General features: G+C 39.2%; 1 protein-coding gene across 6 annotated transcripts in view; it reads right to left on the bottom strand.

Annotated features, from left to right (window-relative positions):
* The window catches only part of TENM3 (teneurin transmembrane protein 3), a 2,200,211-nt gene that overhangs the window by 293,841 nt on the left and 1,887,641 nt on the right, over positions 1 to 18,729 (bottom strand). The window lies entirely within an intron of this gene.

The raw sequence follows: 18,729 nt of genomic DNA, 5'->3' as shown, positions 1-18,729 counted from the left end.
GTTTGAAACATGCCTGTGGTTCAACTAATGTATGTCAGACCTGTAACATTTCTGCAAAACATGGTAGATTTGATGAATCATCATTTTACTGACAAAATCCTGTTGTGCTAGAAAATTCCTGCCCAATTCAACCCCACAACTACTTCTTGGGATATTGACAGATTATCTCAACAGGGGAATAATTAGAAAGATAGAATATAACACAGTGTCAAATTAACCTTATTCCCATTGTTGCCCTTGACAAATATTTTGTAAGGGAGAAGAGTTATGCAACAATGAAAAATCTGTTTTTGAATGGTTTTATATGCGATCACAGTCTGAAAACACATTTGCACAAAGAAACATCTATTTTATTATGTATATAGGTGGCAAAATTTAGGAAAACAGCTATTTTTTCCTTAAAGTCAGTATCATTTACCATTTTAAGGTTTTACTATGTGCTCTTTTACATCAAGGAAACTTTCTAGTAATGTATAAATGTGTGAGCAGATTTTGTGAAATCCTGTTAGTCTGTTACATGGGGAAAGAGAACCATCAATCAATTCTGCAGCATGGTATCTATATTCACAACTTAACTCAATAAAGATTGTTTTTAGTTTCTATTAAAGTATGAATATTTTATGCAATCATGTAAATCAATGGGACTGTTCATATGTGCAAAGTCAATCACGTGTGGAAGTCTTTTTTAAGATGGGAGCCTTAGTTAACCAAGGTAACTGCAAAGTTTTGAATAGTGATAACTAGAGATTTTTCCTTTTTGTAGTAACAATCAGAGAGCTAGTCTAACCCCAAACTAAAAAAAATAACGAACTTTCACAAATCAAAATTATTTTAAACACACATTTTTTTAGGGCTATCAATTAATCACAGTTAACTCATGCAATTAACTCAAAAAAATTAATTGTCATTAAAAAATTAATAGCAATTAATTGCACTTATAACAATAGAATACCAATTGAAATTTATTAAATATTTTTGGATCATTTTCAATATTGATTTCAATTACAACACAGAATACAAACTGCACAGTGCTCGCTTTATATTATTATTCTTGATTGCAAATATATACACTGTAAAAATGATAAACAAATAGTATTTTTCAATTCACCTCATACAAGTACTGAAGTACAATCTCTTTATCATGAAAGTTGAACTTACAAATGCAGATTTTTTTTGGTTACATAACTTCACTCTAAAACAAAACAGTGCAAAACTTTAGAGCCTACAAGTCCACTCAGTCCTACTTCTTATTTTGCCAATCGCTAAGACAAACAAGTTTGTTTACATTGAGTGGAGATACTGCTGCCTGCTTCTTCTTTACCATGTCACCTGAAAGTGAAAACAGGTGTTCGCATGGCACTTTTGTAGCTGGCGTTGTAAGATATTTAAATGTCAGATATGCCAAACATTTGTATTCCCCCTCATGCTCTGGCCACCATTCCAGACATGCTTCCACGCTGATGATGCTCGTTAAAAAAATAATGCGTCAATTAAATTTGTGACTGTACTCCTTGGGGGGAGAATTGTATGTCTCCTGATCTGTTTTATCTGCATTCTGCATATATTTCATGTTATAGCAGTCTCAGATGATGACCCAGCACATGCTGATTTTAAGAACACTTTCACAGCAGATTTGACAATACGCAAAGAAGGTATTGATGTGAAATTTCTAAAAATAGCTATAGCACTCCATCTAAGGTTTAAGAATCTGAAGTGCCCCGTCCAAAATCTGAGAAGGATGAGGTTTGGCGCATGCTTTTAGAAGTCGTAAAAGAGCAACACTCTGATGCAGAAACTACAGAACCCAAACCACCAAGAAAGAAAATGACCTAGATGATGAAAATGAACATGCATCAGTCCGCACTGCTCTGGATCATTATCAAGCAGAACCCGTCATCAGCATGGAAACATGTCCTCTGGAATGGTGGCTGAAGCATGAAGGGATATATGAATCTTTAGCGCATCTGGCACGTAAATATCTTGCAACTCCAGCTACAACAGTGCCATGCAAATGCCTGTTCTCACTTACAGGTGACATTGTAAACCAGAAGAGGGCAGCATTATTGCCTGCAAATTGTAACCAACCTTGTTTGTCTGAGTGATTGGCTGACCAAGAAGTAGGACTGAGTGGACTTCGAGGGTCTAAAGTTTTACATTGTTTTGTTTTAGATAAAGAAATTGCACTACAGTACTTGTATTAGGTGAATTGACACATACTTTTTTTTTTGTTTTTTACAGTGCAAATATTTGTAATTAAAAATAAATATAAAGCGAGCACTGTACACTTTGTATTCTGTGTTGTAATTGAAATTAATATCTTTGAAAATGTAGTAAATATCCAAAAATATTTAAAATAAATGGTATTCTACTGTTGTTTAACAGCATAATTAATCACGATTAATTTTTTTAATCTCTTGACAGCCCTAATATTTTTATTTGCAAGTCTTTGAACCCAGTGCCTTCTCCAGGCTATCAGGCTCATGGAGAGCAACAGGTACCTGGGCTGGATGAGGGAAACAGTTCTCATCCCTCTGGGGTATCTCCCCCCCGCCCCTTCCCACCTTCAACAAGGTGGATCACAAGAGACAGCACGTGGAGTGGAGACAGCACCTGCCAGCCAACTCTGCGTGCCTCAGTGATGCATTGTCTCAGAATGTGCGTTAAGGAATTGCTGCCATGGCCTCACCATCTCCCACGGATTCGGGGTTTCCCTCTTTTCCCGGTGTGCCAGGGAGGAGGACGTGACTGGGCCACCTCAGAATCACTTCCCATGTGCCATCTTGGCCACACACCTGCATTGAGCGCCCCTACACTTTTAGAAAACTGGCAAATTATCCTGGAGGATCTTCTTAGTGTTAACTGGGACTTTTACATTTATAATTCTGTATATCACTAAGGATCCTGTGGGAGTGTTGCAAACTCATGTTGAACTCATTACATTTTTTTTAAATAGTAGAAAAGGGGACTAGAGTTGTATTATTCACGTAAGCTTCACAAGACTAAAATATCCATCTGTATTTTTCCACAGATGGAATAAAGACATTTTCAGGTCCCAGCAGTTGCCTTTACATTTCTGATACAAAAGTGGATTTCTCTAAATGCACTGCACTTTTCTAAATGACAGTCTAGTATACTCAAATGTTTCCGCTGTTGCAAGAAAGCATTCTTATGTATCCTCATTCTTTCTTTTTTCTTTCTTTCTTTTTTTTTATTATTATTATTATTATAGCCATTACACAGTTATGGAGTTGATCAAAAGAATTAAGAAAATCACTTTAAAATAAAGATCCTCTCAAAATAAATGCATCCTCTTTTAAAATACCCAGGTGACTGCACTCAGTGATTACATGAACAGAATACCCAAGTGATTACACTGAATATTTAATTATTTGGATCTACCTGTCAATGTGCTAATGAACACACAGAAAAGGGAAATCTGACAAGACAACTCCCAGTAAAGTTATTTTGACAAGACATTCATTATTAAGGATAGTGTAACAGTTATTTTGCTTTTCAGTACATTCATGTTGATATTTATGAAAAAGGGTTATTTGCAAAACCTCTACAAGGAAAAAATAATTATTACACATCACAATTTTGTTATGAGTTGGAGGGTTATACCTTTAGTCACTCTAAAATAAGCAAAGCATAATGTGCTTTCAGATGTGTTTTTTTAGTCATTTATAGAGACCTATGAAAAAAAGAAAACTTTAAATGCAAGTATTACTGTGAGTTTAAAAAGCTCTTTTTACACTAAAAAATGCCCAAGGGAAAACATGATACAATAGACATATGTACGGCTCTGCATCGGAAAAAATTGTGAATGATGTATTTATTATTTACTAGATGATAATTAATTTTTTTACTTGTGATTTGTGCCAAGAATTTACTTAGAAATTCTAATTCAATTAAAAATTTAGAAAAAAAAACATTTTTATTAAATAAAACGTAAGTGTGCTGGCAACATAAATTTGAAATCCCAGTGTAACTCTTATTGCCTAATTTTAAAAATTAAAAAAAAGGTGTATAACATCTTCACCTATTATGTGGTAACACTGGAAGACAGAGTATTTTGGCATGATTAGGGACTACATAGTTGCGGCTAGTGCTTAATCCGTAATGAAAGAGGTGCCGGGGCTCAAGCAATTAGGTGCTGTTTACATTTTATGTTCATAGCTGATGCAGCAAGCCCAGAGGTGCTGGGGCTACGAACTGCCAAGCCTAGAGGTGCTGGGGCTCAGCCCTGGCAAGCGATAGCACAAATTAAGCACCGGTTAAGGCTGTCGACAAAGAAAAATAATTCCCCTGGACCAGATTTTCAAAGTAAACCTTATACAATTATTTGTGTGTGCTTATGCGAAGACTAAAGGCGGAGGTTCTGTGGCTCATCACTAGTTGGCTTATTGCATTATCTTTGTTATCTGTCCTAAAACTGTGAGCAGTTCCAGTATCTGACATCTGGGGAAGAAACAGCAGTAAATGCCAATATTATATAATTTATTATCTAAACTAAATAACTGAACATAAAAAAAAAAACCACCATACAGAAGCAAATCAAATTAAAATAAAGTGGGTTAAATAGCAACTCAACAAATTAATCTAATTACTGTGTTGATTAAACTACATCAAATAAACCAGCAGTTCCTTCTAAGCTTTACCCAATAACAGTGGGAGGCTGGACCTTGTTTTGGTATCTGCTAAATGGTGGATAGGGAAGGATCAAACTACTCGTAGGTTAAAATGAATATTCAAACTAACACTCTTACACCAATTATGGCAGCCTGCTCAAATGATACGTGATTAGATAATAAACAGTCTCCACCATGCTGCCACAGGTTAACATGAGATGTTTCAATGCTGTTCAGAACAACACAGCTTATTATATTTAAAATTACCTAGGGCTGTTTTAGAGTTTGAAAAGCTATTACACAGGCTCCATTCTCAGATAAATTCTGTCGGTTCTATACACACACACACTCATTGCCAGTCACCAATTCAAGTTTAAAAAGTCAAGTGCAAGAATGCTAAGGTAGATGTGTTCTTCTACCAGTAAAAACTGGAAAAAGAAAACAAGAAGATTGATACTTATGCAGGATGGTTGTCTCAACACTTGTGATTTCATTCAGTTTTTGGAAGATAATACAAGTTTCACACAGAGTGGATAAAAATTAATGTTTTTAAAAGTTTTGATAAACTTTTTCTTTTCTTATGTTGCCAGCACACATAAATTTTATTTAATAAAAATGTTTTTTTTTAAATTTTTAATTGAATTAGAATTTCTAAGTAAATAGTGCTGGGCACAAATCACAAATAAAATAATTATCATCTAATAAATAATAAATACATCATTCACAATTTTCTAACATACTTGTTTAGGTATTGGCCCTAAAATAGCAGGTCATTATAAATCTCAATGCCAATTGATATTTATATTCCAGCTAAATTTAGCATTTTGGAAGGGGCAAAACTGAGTGAATGACATTGCATTGAGTGAATGGTGCACCAGGTCACAATGCCACTCTCACAGTTTTGGTCCCACCCCTGTCATTACGAAGGGCCAGCAGAGTGGTGCTGCCAGCACTGCTCCTCCTGACTGCTGCCAATGTTACACACCATGTGTAGCATGCGTGTGGCTATGGGCACTACCAGTTTCTCATTTGTAGGTGTCAAATCTTTGACGTTGCATGTTGCTGGTATCCTACCCCTTGGTGGCCAGGGGGAGGAGGGAGGAAGCACAGCCTCTTTGTCAAGCATGGTGGTATCACCTGGTCAAAGGCCAGAAGCCAAAACCAAAAGCAAGCAATTGTTTCTTCTTTTCTGTAAGGCTATTTATGAAGCATGGCTGTTCCCCCACCTTGAAACTCCTGCTTAGGAGTTCGTTTGCGAATCAGAACAGGTCACTCCCCTTCTGAGATCACTGACATCACCCAATAGGATTTGGTTAGGTCATCTTATGTAATCAAAGATCCTCCCTGCCCAGCCTGAAAAATACCCAGAATACTTAAAGAGTTTGAGACATTCTGAGTCCATTAATTTGGAAAAGCTGACATCAGCTTTTCTTGGTCATGAAATTGACCAGCCATCCTACAGCCATCTAAGATGACCTAACCAAATCAAAATTTCAACTCAAAGTGCACAAAATAAATTGGAGAGACACAAATCTAGGAAAAAGTTGGCATTAAAATCCTAGAAAATAACCACACAAACTCAGTCATGTACTAGAAGAAAAGTACCTCATTCTTAAAATGATTCTTCCTGTTTCACAAACAGCAGATTAACATCCCTCTTTGTATTCTGGTGCTCACTCAGTGACAATCAAACTGAACTTTGAACATCCCCTAACATAAAAATCTGGGTGAAAGGTTAGATCCCCTATCAGAGTAAAAGGTCTTTCCCCCTAAAAAATATCTCCCTAAAAAAATATTGAATTGAATTTCAAATGTACACCTATCTGTCTCAGACTGATATGCTCAAATACCTGATCTCTGCTCACACACAGTTCATCATGCCCACCTAAGGTTAAAAACCTGGGCAGAATCCTACCTGTGTTCAGAACCAGATATAAATCAATTTTCAGCTATCAGATATAAATCAATCTTTCTTACATGGAAAAAAGGGAAGGAGGAGTTACAGAAAAGAATAACTGTAGGCAAATAAGTGATGGTCACATAAACACCACCCTATACCAGAAACCTACTGACTTCTATACTTACCTATATGCCTCCAGCTTTCATCCAGACCAGACCACACCACACGATCCATTGTCTACAGCCAAGCTCTAAGATACAACCACATTTGCTCCAATCCCTCAAACAGAGACAAACACCTACAGGATCTCTATCAAGCGTTCTTAAAACTACAATACCCACCTGGTGAAGTGAAGAAACAGATAGACAGAGCCAGAAGGGTACCCAGAAGTCACCTACTACAGGACAAGCCCAACGAAGAAAGTAACAGAATGCCATTAGCCATCACCTACAGCAGGGGCAGGCAAACTTTTTGGCCTCAGAGCCACATCGGGTTTCCAAAATTGTATGGAGGGCCGGTTAGGGGAGGCTGTGTCTCCCCAAACAGCCAGGCGTGGCCTGGCCCCCGCCTCCTATCCGACCTTCCCCCCCTGCTTCTTGCCCCCTGATGGCTCCCCTGGGACTCCTGCCCCCTCCAAACCCCTCCCCCTGTCCCCTGACCGCCCCCGGAACCCCTGCCCGTGACTGCCCCCTGCCGCCCTATCCAACGCCCCCCTCCTGCTGACTGCCCCCCTCAGGACCCCTGCCCCATCCAACCCCCCTGTTCCCCACCCTCTGACCACCCCAAACCCTAACCCTCGCCCCCTGACCACTCCCCCAACTCCCCTACCCTCTATCCAACGCCCCCTGTTCCCTGCCCCCTGACCGCACTGCCCAGAACACCGGGTCAGGCTGCGGCTCTGCAACTGTGCTGCCTGGCCGCCCAGAGCGTTGGTCCGGCAGTGTTGTGCGCTGAGGCTGTGGGGGTGGGGGGACAGCAGGGGAGGGGCTGGGGGCGAGCCTCCAGAGCCAGGAGTTCAGGGGCCGGACAAGAGGGTCCCGCAGGCCAGATGCGGCCAGCAGACCGTAGTTTGCCCACCTCTGACCTACAGCCCCCAACTAAAACCTCTCCAGCTCATCATCAAGGATCTACAACCTGTCCTGAAGGACGATCCCTCACTCTCACAGACCTTGGGAGACAGGCCAGTCCTCGCTTACAGACAGTCCCCCAACCTGAAGCAAGTACTCACCAACAACTACACACCACACAACAAAAACACTAACCCGGGAACCAATCCCTGCAACAAACCCTGTTGCCAACTCTTGTCCGCATATCAGTTCAGGGGACACCATCATAGGACCTAACTACATCAGCCAGACCATCAGAGGCTCATTCACATGCACATCTACCAATGTGATCTATGCCATCATTTGCCAGCAATGCCCCTCTGCCATGTACGCTGGCCAAACCGGACACTCTCTACGGAAAAGAATAAATGGACACATATCTGACATCAAGAATTGTAACATTCAAAAACCAGTAGGAGAGCACTTCAATCTCCCTGGACACTCAATAACAGACTTAAAAGTGGCAAATCCTCAACAAAAAAACTTCAAAAACAGACTTCAAAGAGAAACTGTAGAACTGGAATTAATTTGCATCAAATTAGGCCTGAATAAAGACTGGGATTGTATGGGTCACTACAAAAAGTAATCTTCCTGTTGCTAATACTCAAACCTACTTGTCAACTGTTGGGAATGGGCGACATCCACCTTGATTGCACTGGCCTCGTTAGCACTCCAAAGATAATTTCCCCTCTGTTGATATTCACCCCTTCTTGTCAACTGTTGAGAATAGGCCACTTCCACCTTAGTTGAATTGGCCTCGATAGCACTGACCCTCCACTTTGTAAGGCAACTCCCATCTTTTCATGTGCTGAAATATATATACTGCTTACTGTATTTTTCACTCCATGCATCTGATGAAGTGCGTTTTAGCCCACTAAAGCTTATGCCCAAATACATTTGTTAGTCTCTAAGGTGCCACAAGGACTCCTCGTTGTTTTTCCTGATACAGACGAAGACGGCTACCACTCTGAAACATTTTAATTTGGTTTACTTTCCTTTTTATTTACATTCATGTTCTAAATCTTTTAAGTATGACTCAATCCTTCAAATTTTTTCATGTGCATTCAATGGGAGGCCACCCAAACCAAATAATTTGTGGGATGAGGGCTATGTTTGTTTTGTAATTGACAAAAATCTTCTCTTTCTGAAGCTTTCAATTGTGGTTCATACTCAGTGTGAACCTTCCACTTAAATCTGCAGTCATTTACTGGAGGCCCTTGTGTTGTTAGAATTAGCAAACGTTTTGGAGGGCGAGGGAACTGATCAGTGCCCATCTCAGTTGATATACAAGGATTTTATATTTTACAAATGTTAATTACTCCCAATTTCTAGCCATAGACACATACCTTCCACTATATTTTTGGAGTTGCTTCTGCCAAAATACTGTTTTAATTGGATCAAAATGGAACACAAGCTGATCCTTACACAGTCTGACTCTTTGCATTACTTTATCTGGAAAATAAAGATCCTAAAATGCTGACAAATCCAATTTCTTAATCCAACGGACTTTAAATTTAAGACAGAAAATGCTGATTAAAAATAAATATTTAGCTAACATTAAAATCCTAGAACCAATTCACAATAACTCCTTACACAATGACCTCCATTCAATTTGAGAGGTCTATGAATAGGCCACAGGCCTATGCAGACTTTTGTTTGTTTCCCGGGGGGTTTTCGCCCAGGAGATACATGCAAAATACATTTAGCTTCACCAAATGCAATAAATAAGATTTTTACAGATTAAATTTACTTTCATAGCAAATAGGGCCATCCTGTGTCCAAATCATAGCACAGAGCTATCCTATCATTTAAATGAATAGTCTCCATAGGACCAATGTCCCTTACCAGAAGATGTTCCTCATTTATTTCAACTGGATATATAATTTTAAGAAAACTCATACTAATTTACCCACAGATAGTTTGCTATTAACAAGGTTCCAAATGAAAACTTCTCTTTTCTGATAATCAGTATAGATGAGGAATTTATTCCATCTTGAAATATGTATATTTCATAAATCTACAATTTAAATGGACCAACAGGCTTTATATTTTCCATTAAATTGATCCTATAAGAAAAAAAACATGAGTGTCAAACTTTTTTTTACTATTATTATTTTACCCTGACTAAAACTTGGTCTGCTGCAGTTGAAAGAGCTAAAATTTTATTACAGAAACATCAGTTGTGAACATGTCTTTTCCTGAATGCTGTATATCAGACAAGTTTCATGTTAGTGATCCAGCCATACATAAGCTTCTATGGAACTCTGGACTGAGATGCCCCTATACTTTTCATAATGAAGTTACAAATTTTATACCCATTTTTCAAAGGTTGAAGTGTGCAAAAGTTCAAACCAGTGAGTACTAGTATGGGAAATGGGAGAGCTCAAAAACTTTATTTTATATATAAAGTTTTTGAGCTCTCCCATTTCCCATACTAGTACTCACCGGTTTGAACTTTTGCACACTTCAACCTTTGAAAAATGGGTATATATTTAAAAGATCAAAGAAGAAGAATTTCACACATACTGAACTATGATTTTAGATGCTCTGCCACTGACCACATCACATCTTTAAATGGGAGGTGTGGGGAGAATACTGTCCAGCTTGCTGGGGGAGAGGGAATAGTGCTTTATGGGTAGAGGGGACTGAGCCTCAGTAGCTGCTGCAAAAGGGGGAGTGGATCAGCGTGGTGATGCTGACTCATCCTCGGGGACCGGAAGGGTTGGGAAGTTCAAAAGGGGCAATCCAGGCAGCAGAAGCCCCTTGTTCCTGGACCAGGTGGAGCAGCACCTGCCCTCTCCTTGAGGAGGCAAAAATACCAGGTTTGGTCAGGACCTGCTGTTGGCATTGTGCTAGTCACACCTTTCTAGGAGGACTGGGAAGGAATTTTTCCCTCACCACCAGATTGGCCTAGGCGGAGTGGGGTTTTTTGGTCTTCCCTATCGCGATGTCGTAAACGTGGGGTGGATGTCCAGTGCAGGTTCTCCAGAGGGGAGGTATAATTGAATGGATAAATGGTTTGGTAAAGGATTTAAAAAGGAGATTTTGGTTAAAGGAATGGAACACGAAGGGAGGGAGAATTCGGGGCTCCTATGACTGGTATGGCAGGGAGCCAACCGCACTTTCTTATAGCCCACCTTAACCTTTGTTCGGAGCGGTGGGGGTGGTAAGGTCCCAGCAATGGGTTGGCTGGGAGACCTGGATGGAAAAAGGGGGCTGGCAGAAGCCCCTCAGGTAGACATTGAATGAACATGGAGTTATCTGCACTATACACTTTTAATGTGCTGGGTAGTCCCTAACATCTAATAATAAAGCTGCAGCCTGATTAAAACCATATTAACTGTCTCCTGCCCTTCTTTCGGTATAGCCGGACAATACCGGACCATTCTTCAGTGTAAAGAATACTAGAGAATTTTACCTTTCCTTCAGGAGAACGTTCATTTGTAATGTTCTATCATTTGAATTGGCATTTAGACATTGATTCTTCAGCAACACACAAATACTATCTGATCTCCTCTTTTTTCTCTTTGATCTCCTCATAGCTTCATATGCACCATCTTAGTGAGGGCAAAAATGCTATTTGAAAATTGGCAAATCTTAAGATAACATATATATAAGACAACACATATTTCTATTAAGTTTTAACCAAGATATTTTGCAGTATACGGTTTTGCATGTATACTTGTTCCATCTAAAAACAAATAAACTATAAAGTTTAAAAATAAAATGCTATTCGTGGTTGGAAAGTCATAATTAATTCCAAAAAGCTACACTAAATGAATGTTAAGATTGCCTAGTCAAGCATTTACAAGTTAGGGAATGCCAGAATTAAGGTTGTCTGTGCCTCCTTAATTCTGCCCCCTTGAGCATATGCATTATGACACACACTTTAATTTTATGATTATGTACTATTTTTTCCACAGGACACCTAACTTATTCAGTGTACAGGATGGGCAGTGCTCACTGAATGGGTAGCTCATCAATGTTTCTTTTTTATCCTGCTCATTCAGGATATGTGCACATGCATTATTTCTGCACACCCCAAATGCTGCACTGAATACAGAATTATTAGTTTCCCCATGGGTTTTTCTATGGTGTTCTCATTAGAGTATCTTAGTTTTTTTCAAATGTTAATAGATTTATATTCACAACACCCCGGTGAGGTGAGGTGGTATTATTATCCACACTTCACACATGGAGAATTAAGGCAGAGAAATTAAAGCCAAAATTGTCAAAAGTGTCAACTAATTTTGGCAAGTGTGAACCAATCTAAGAAGCCTACGGCCTGGTTTTTTAAAGTTCTTAGCATTTTACATGTTTAGAGAAGAGTTCACATTGACTTCAGTTGCACTTGTGAGCGCTCAGAACTTCTGCAAATCAGAGCCCAGACCTCTGCCTGTGCAGCCAGAAAATGAGGAACACACAGTGGCCACCAATGAAAATGTTGGTTTGTCATTTGCCCAGCATCATACAGGAACTCCAGGGCAGAGACGGATAGAACTTAATCCTCCAGGATAATATTCAATTCCCTTAACCACAAGACCACCCTTTCTCTTCCTGCCATTACCTGTCTCCGTCACCACAAACTTCCAAATTCTGTAACCCTCTGTTTCACTACACAACCCTGATTCATTCCTAGAGCAGATCCACCCTATCCACCAAGTGAGGCAAGGATCCCTGTGGAAACAACAGTATGTGATCATATAACTAAAGACTGTGCAATAATGCCTATGCACAAGAGGCCCAAATTAAGTTGCACAGGCAAACTTAATTCTGTCCTTTCCTAACCTCTGAATGCTTGAATTTGCAACTCTAACATTCTTTTCATGCAGGGTGGTGGGGAGGGGGAGGAGCTGTATGTAATTTCCTAAATTTAAAAATGGATCATCAGCAAGGGGTTAGGATCTTTGATCTACAGCACAGTCCTAACAGCTTCTTATTGCTACCAGTTACTCTATTACCCTTTATGTGGACTTTCTACTAGAGGGGGATGGAGACACACACTTTACCAGTAGGTTTCTCAGCTATTTGCTGAACAGCCAAGAAATGTTTAGATTCAGGAATAGTGATTTCATTTTCATGCTCTAGAGGAGAGTGTTCTCTAGTGATTACAGACCCTTCTGCTCCTCTCTCCCCCTACCCAACTCTTGCCCTGTCAGCTCCCCTGCTGCTATTCCTCCCATGGCTCCTTCCCTTCCCCTGCTGGCTTCTCCCCATATTCCTGCTCCGAACTTCCCTGGGCTCTTACCCAGTCTCTTCACCTTCCTGGCTCCTGCTCACTTTCCCCCCACTTCTATCCTCCCTCATTCACAGCACCTTCCTGTCCCTTTTTCCCCCCACCTTGTTCCTATCCCCACCCCTGTATTTTGCTCCTCTGTGCTCTTTCCCTATCCGATACCAGCCTTCTACCCCACTTTCTGCCCCGTGCATTTCTTAATCCTCTCCCCCCACCCACTCATTCCTCTGCATTTGCGGCAGCTTTCTTCTTCCCCTCCATGCTGCCTTGACACCAAGAATGGGAATGAAGAAGAGACGGTATCCCTGCTTTCAGTTCCTAGCACCACACCAGCTCCCTAGCAGCCAGGAGCAGCAACCGCAAGAAAGTCCTGCTCAATCCCCGCAGCTCTGGAGTGGATAATGTTCAGTGCAGATAGACTCTTCAGAGCTCAGCTGCTAATCTCTAACAAGACTCTACTGAGCATGTATGAATTGAGATTTTTCAAAGGCTTGGCCAAATTTGGGCATTTTTTCCATGGGGAGAAAACATCAGAGCTACCCCCTGCCAAATTTTAAGTCTCTGGTCCAGAGCATGAAAGTGCTATAGGTTCTTAAATAAACAGTTGTAAGACCTCTTTTTTAAAAACTGACAAAACAACATACTTTTTTCCAATTTCATTGGAAATGGCTGTATCACTTTTCCTGATATTTTACAAAAATAAACAAACAATTTAAGGCAAACATCCTACATGGAAAATTCCAGCATGAATTATTATTTCACTAGGAAGTTGGCAGGGGTGGCCCTAGACTAGCTGCCAGCAGCTGGCGCCCTAGGCTAACCATGCAATCAGCGCCCCACACCCCCAAACCCCAAGGGCAGTTCTAGGCTGAGGTTTTTGGTAAACTGGGAAACAATTTGCCCCTTTTTTCCTTTTCATGTTTTTTAAGCGTTTTTTTTTTTTTAATCAGAGGCTTAATTATTCGGTTTGTCCATCTGTCCAACCAATGTTTCTGAGATCAGATAAAATAGAGACATGAAATTTTCAGAATAGATTTGTACTCAACAGCTAGATGATATTTCAGTCCGATTTCAAATAAAAATGCATTAAAATGTTAATTATAATTTTATTACAAATCATCCATTACACTATCCTGCTTTAACTGCCATTACCACCAGATCCAATATAGAAAGAAATAAGAAAACTCTTAAATGAACTTTAACCTGTATTTACAAAACACTCCGAATAAAAAACACTCTGTGCTCTTAAAACATGAATTTTCTTGCTTTAAGTTTTGAAAATTCAGTCAGTAGTTCTTTTAGATCCAGTTTTCCAGCTATTTCATGCTCTATTGACACTGTGGCAAGTCCAACAAGTCTCTCTTGCACCATTGTTGAACGCAGGTATGTTTTTATCAATTTTAACTTTGAGAAGCTACGTTCCCCACTAGCTACGGAAACTGGAAAAGTTAAAAGAACGCATAGAGCTATAAAAATGTTTGAAAACTGTCTGAGTTTATTTTCACAAACAAACTTCAGTACTTCTTCAGGAGTGGAACATTTCTTAAGTCATCTTGAAAAAGTCTGAAGCTCACTACACAAATCTGTAGCATCAATGTCTTTCGAATTTTCATGAGTCAATGCCGACTCCAGTTTTATATAAAATTCTCTTATCTGTTTTGCTGTTTTCTTTTGCAAGCTTTGGATATCATATAGAAAACCAAATACTGACTCTAGCTGCTGCATCTGTTGAAATCTTTCGTCAACTGAGTGAATAGCAGTGTCAAGGACTGCGAAGTAGAAATTCACTTTGAACCTTTATTTTGGGTTCTGAATGGGTGTGTCTCATTCTTCATAGGAAAATTGCTGTTTCTTTTGCCAAATGCGAACTGGCTCTGGTTCAAATTCTGTTGGAAAGTCTATTTCTTCAGTAAGCTCGAGAGAATCTACCAGTGTTCTTTTGAACCCTTCATCACTTCTGAATTCCTCCAGAATATTTTTAGTTTGCTGCAGTTTTTGAATAGCAGAATGTATGTTCAAGTTCTTTTCTTGAAGCTGCTTACTAGTGAGGTTAATCTCGGAAAGGATATTATACCAAAAATGGGTGAAGTCATCACAAATTTGAACTTGGAAAGGCCATTTGAAAAAGCTTCTGCGTCTGAACGTGCCGTATTGCCAGATGATCAAGTAAAAGTAGTATCATCAGAAATTTCAATTAGGGCATCATAAATGTTTCCAAGTTCATAGCAAAGAGGCTTCAAAGCATCAGTGCGACTCTCCCATCTTATCTGACTAAGTGGTTTCACAGTTAGAAAATGACTTACATGGCGAGTCAGAATCTCCCAACGGCATGCTGAGCCTGAGAAAAGCACACAAACACGTTGCACCAGGTCAAAGAAACTGCTTGCCTCTAGCAGCATCACTGACAACCAAATTCAGAGAATGCGCACTGCAAGGAACGAAAAAGGCGCTAGGATTGATTTCCATTGTTCTCCTTTGCACACCATTGTCTTTACCCTTCGTATTACTCCCATTATCATAGCCTTGGCCACGTAAGTTTTCAACAGATAATGACATTGTTTCAAGCTCTTGTAGAATAGTTTCAGTCATAAATGCTCCAGTTGTCTTCTTCAGTGGTAAGAAACCCCAAAAATGTTCCTTTGTGAGCACTTCAACCTTATCTTCATCTGCAGACTTTTCCATATCCACAAAACGAATGATCATCATTTGTTCAACATTACTCTCATCTGGTGTACAGTCCAGTATTATTGAAAAGTATTTTGCAGAATGGGCAGCTTCTACAATTTTCTTTTTAATGGCGTTTTCTAGGATTTGAATCAGTTCATTCTGCATATTTTTTCCTAAGTAATGATCAGGAAAAATTTTTTCCTACGTTTCATGATCAGTTATTTTACCTAGATGCTCCTTCATGACTGGATCAAACAAAGCTAGGTATTCAACAAATTTTTAAAAGTTTCCATTACCTGGAGTGTATAATATTTCATTTCTCCCATGGCTGCGGAATGCTAAATTTTGCCCACTGAGAATTCTCACTAAAGTAATCAGATGCTCTAATATTTGTTGCCAATATTCTTCTTTTTCCTTGATCACACGTAAATTTTCTTCATTGATAGTTCTTCCTTTTTTCAATTGTAATTCAAGTTCTTTCCAATTTTGCAAACATTCCAAATGTTCTGTACTTCTTTCATTTCAAGAGAGAACTGAAGATTTTTTCCAGTCCTTCGAACCATTTTCAGTAAGTGATGTATCAATTGCTTGATTTCTAAACAACTTGCCGCAAAAGCAAAACACAGAGTCCTTGGACACTGAATATTGTAACCAGTTTTGATTAATTTCTTCCCCATTAATGAATTTCCTCTTTTAATGCTGAGCAGAGAATTTTCTTTTATTTACATCCTTAGGGAAGGGAAATTCATGAACTTGTTCGGGTCCATGTTCCACGAGAATTTGCCACACACTGTCATCACATCTAGGCCATAAAGCTGGGTGCCAATAGTGTAACTTTTTTGTAGCTTCCTCATCCTTTCTTCCTTCTACTTCATTTACTTCAATTTCTGCATGTGTCTTGGAAGGTGAATACATTTTCTCCACTTCCATATCAGTCTGATGCTGTGAGCTGCCTTCTAAGTTTCCATCATCTTGAGTTTCCAAACTGTTTTTTTGTGGATGTGAGCTACCCTCATCTCGAAGTAATATACTTTCATCTTGATGTTCCAAAATGCTTCCATGCGGAAGTAAGCTAACCTCCTCTCCAAGTAAAATTCCTTCATCTGGATCCTGTGAACTGCTTCCATCTTTATTTGGATTAAATAAAAGGTATTTCAGGAAGGATCCCTGCTGTTTTGCTTGGTCCTTTTCCTTCTCAGCCTTTCGATTACAGTACTCAGCTCCTGAGGGTTATCTTTTTCCTCTTTCTGCCAGGGGGCATTTGAATATTGTCATGTACTATGCTCCCGACTGCAAGCATTATAGCGTTATGGATGTCTGACACACCACATGGTTGGCACTTTAACCCACATTGCAGCTATCCCAACATGTCTTTTCACTGCTTAAAGGTTCAGTGATTAGTAACATACACTCACTTACCTATTAAAACAGTTAGTTACAGCGTTTACGCAGAAACAAAATGACCTTTTTCGACATTATAGCCCAACACCTGTTGTTTGGAAAGTAATCCCCTTCCTCACAGTTACCTGCTTGGAGTATGACGTCATCACTTTCATAGTCTATTAAGTGTTAACGCTGTTACTTTTCTTTTATGGACCTTATTTATTACATGTGAACCAGTTATAACTAAGTTCATAATTATACAGCCCGATAATAATGCCAACGTTTAATAACACTTAAAGATACACTCATATTTTGGATATATAATGCTGAAAGACGTTATTCTTTATTCTTTGGCACCAAGAAACACAATTTTCCACAGTGTTTGCTCGATTCTTAACCATCTACCTGCGACATGTGTTAAAACGACTGTTTGACATGTATCAACTCGCGATATCTCTGCTCTACATTAATTTCCAGCTATGCAACCTTGATGTATATTCGAGTTAGGTGTCATTAGCACTGCAGCTCTTGCCGCTGGCGGATGTGTTTCGTTGTGGCTGAGTTATTACTTATCAAAATTGCAGAGTGGGTCATCTTGACCCTACATTGCAAACTGAAAAAAAATTGCTACAATTTTTGCAGTAAATAAAAGATTTGACATATTAATAAATTCTCAGAAATGTAGAGAAATTAATTATAATTCATATTCCCTCCGTACATGCATGGGAACTGAGACATCTTCATTATTTTATTTTTTTCATCTTTTTTCATATTTGATTTTTTCCCTCGAATTTGACGCCCCATTTAACTTGGCACCCTAGGTGACCGCTTAGTTCACCTATATGAACAGACCACCCCTGGAGGTTGGTGAAGCACTGGAATGGGTTACCTAGGGAGGTGGTGGAATCTCCATCCTTAGAGGTTTTTAAGGCGCGGCTTGACAAAGCCTTGACTGGGATGATTGAGTTGGTGTTGGTCCTGCATTGAGCAGGGAATTGGACTAGATGACCTCCTGAGGTCCCTTCCAACCCTGATATTCTATGAGTCAGGTTTGGCTAAGTTATAAGGAACTGACAATAAGGTCTTCTTATGCCACGTGTCAGGCAACCTTAACTTTAGCTTAACTTATAATGGCAAAAGGAAAAGTTATGTTACTATAGAGTATTAAAATGTGCAGCATATTATGTATTTGTATGTTAAGATTTTCAGTGTCAGATAGTTATTTTGAAAATGAAAAAAATATAGTTCAAAAGCATTTTTGTCCATAAGTTAGTCTATCACATCATGTATTTAGTGCTCTACAGCTCAAATGCCTGGCAGTTCAAGCTGATGCTGCTACAATGGAACTATTCCTTCAAGCCACAACAATCCAATGACCCGCAGTCATGCTATAACTCTGTCAGACAATGCCAGCACTAGATAAAGCAAGTCAACAGTTGTGCACTATCAGTAGTTCATAACAAACATTGACAGGCTCTGCTAAAAGCTTGAATATGAAATTGTAGTGATGCACTCTTTTCAGAAGGGAGAACATCTCAAGTGGAAATAAATACCTTCTCTCTCCTCTTCAAATAAAACAAACTCTAAAAATGATCCTGTTGTTCAGCGGTATTTGAAAGCATGCACAATGCTGGTTTGCAGACATACAGATTTTGATCATTAGAAACACAAAAGATAACACAGAATTAAGAAATTTTATGTTGACCATTTATAATTCCCAAAGCATTAAATCTCTTTATAATATGCCTGCAAAGAAAAAGTCAGTTAAATTTTGCTTGAACCCTTTCAATTAAGTTTAGCATGACTTCT

The sequence above is a fragment of the Chelonia mydas genome, chromosome 4 (genome assembly GCF_015237465.2).
Source record: "Chelonia mydas isolate rCheMyd1 chromosome 4, rCheMyd1.pri.v2, whole genome shotgun sequence".
Taxonomy (NCBI): domain Eukaryota; kingdom Metazoa; phylum Chordata; order Testudines; family Cheloniidae; genus Chelonia; species Chelonia mydas.
Note: the sequence above shows the minus strand (reverse complement) of the source record. Positions and strands in the feature narration are given on the sequence as shown.